Source organism: Elephantulus edwardii, unplaced genomic scaffold (genome assembly GCF_000299155.1).
Source record: "Elephantulus edwardii isolate Elephantulus edwardi_28Jun2011 unplaced genomic scaffold, EleEdw1.0 scaffold00074, whole genome shotgun sequence".
In the NCBI taxonomy this organism is placed as follows: Eukaryota; Metazoa; Chordata; class Mammalia; order Macroscelidea; family Macroscelididae; genus Elephantulus; species Elephantulus edwardii.
The window spans coordinates 6,287,888-6,290,411 of NW_006399824.1; positions in this window are offsets into that span (position 1 = coordinate 6,287,888).

The window sequence follows — 2,524 nt, forward strand, 5'->3', positions numbered from 1 at the left end:
CCCCCCCCCTTCTCCCCGAAAGCCTCTTTGGCCTTACAAATGTGGTCCGCATCCTTCAGCATGCCTTGTGATCTTTGTGGAGACAAGAAAAGTGCTTTTAGGGGCGTACTCCTGCCTAAGCAACTACCTCCCACTCTTCTCTCCATAATGTTTTCTTCCTTGCTGGGTCCAACTGGGCTACATTGGGTTCCCGATGCCGTCTCGGTTCTTCCGAGTGGTGTGGAGTCCTGGAAGCAGTTTAAGGAGCAAATTCTGGGCGTAAGACCAGCAATCGTAACTTTGAGGAGCTATGCATGTCTGATCTTCCTTCCTAAGTGCAGCTACTGGCCTAGAGGTTTAACAGGTATAACGTCACAGCTTTCAGAACCCGAGGTCTGCACGACCGTTACCCTCTTTATAGCTCGAGGAACCAGACGCCACAAGGGGCCCCACCTGTCGGCGCCGACGCCTGGGCGCGTGCGCAGCTCCTAGGCCCGGCGCTTGGCGCCCCTTCCAGCTGCACGTCCTATCGGTTGATGAATTCTCTCGAAACTTCGGGACAGTTCCTGGGGACATTTTACTAGTTTGTATTGTAAAAAGTTTGTATTCATGGGCAGTTCACCAATCCTTGCTGTGGCATATTGATGAACGGTAAACCCTTGACTTTGAAAGCCCTGATGTTGTTACATGTGCGATACAACTGATTACTCCTCACTGTGACTCTGGAAACAACAGATCTGAACTCTGCCTTATCTTGCATCACCCTCACAACTCCACCATGCTTGGCCCCATTATTACAGTCACTGTATCAATTCATCTCGTTGAGAATCTTCTCTCAACTATGATTCCGCGGTCAAGTCACAGTTTTGTGAAATGTCTTGGAATTTGCCCCCTTCCCAACCCCATTTCGGCCTTTAGCCCCCCACTCCTCCACCCTATTTCCACCTTTAGCCCCCCACTTCCCCATCCTCATTTCATCTTTAGCTCCCCACTCCGCATCTCCCCATCCTCAAAATGTATAGCCCAACAACAGAAATGAAAATACTAGGAAGATTCACTCTCTCCTTCTAAATAAATATATGTAATCTGATAACAGGTTTAAACACTATTGCAAAGTCTGCCAACTTCGCAGAAAATACAGATTTATTTGAGAACAGAAAAGGCATAGATTTATTAGAGAATAAGAAAATCCTATAGGAAGAGAACATGCAGGGCCTGAGAGAAACCCAAATGTCTGAGCAACGAATGCTCAGAGTTCAGAACAAAATGCTCAGAGGCTGTTTCTCATTAGAAGGGTGATTTTTAGGAGTAAAGGTGTGGCGTTTGCACAGCTTCAGTCTGGTAGCTGCAACTTCCCTTCCTCCTGTGGACCCTGGTGAAAGTGAGTCTGGGAAGTGGTGACAAGACTCAAAATGGGATGTTTGCCATCTGTATGGTCGCTGGTTCCCACTTCCGCAGTGAGCAGAATTTGAACTTGCACAAGGAGACCACATTGGATTTCAAGTTCAACACCCTAGCCACTCAGCCACCACTGCCACGTAACAACACCACCAACACATAACATGGTCACTGGTGGCTGATTCAAGACCAACGCCCTTCTTTGAATTGCCATCTTAGGTCACTCCTTGGTCAGGAGGTTAAATTCTTTTTGTGTGTACATGTGAAACTTGTTTCATTTAGTCTTGTCTGTCTTTTGAAAAGCAGCTTAGTTCTGAGTTTCTAAGACGTAAGTATGCCTTCTTAGATGTTAAGGCAATATACTCTTTCACGTCGTGCTCTTGGTGTTTCTCCTAACTTTGTGTTTTAATAAATGTGTTAGCAAATGTACTACCTAAGCCAGAATGCAAGAATGTTTGGCTGGATTTAAGCAGGTTCATTTTCATTTTTTTCTTAATTTTCTGGATAATGTAAGAATTTTCTTATTTTAAAAAATTTATAAAGGTTTACATGCCAACATAATAAAGTTCATATACATTGTTTTTCACACTGGACCTTTCTCCTTTATCAATCCATCCTTCCACCCATCAAATTGTGCTACCCTATGTTTAATTCCCCCCTCCCATACGCTTTACAATAATGGTCCTATACAGTATTAATCTTTATGAGACTGAGTTCACTTAGCATAATGCTGTCCAGTCCCTCCCATGTTACGTAGTAATTTATAAAATCATTGTTCCAGATTACTGCATAGTATTCCACTGTGAAAATGTACCATAATTTCTCAACCCATTCCATTGTGGTTGGACATTTGGGCTATTGCCATATTCTTGTGATGATGCATAATGCAAGCATTTTCTTTTCACTTTCGTTTTACATTCATACTTCCCTAGATCTATGTATCCATGTATGTATGTTGTTAGGCACCACATGTAAGTCCACTTGGATTCAGATCTACCATAAAACAACAGATAGGAACTTGTCTTGCACATCCTCACGTCTCCTTTATGCTCAAGTCTATTGTTAATCTATTTATTAACACACATACTATCCTATCTATACATATCTTTTATATGTATTGTGCATAAAATGTTATTAAGATATTTTT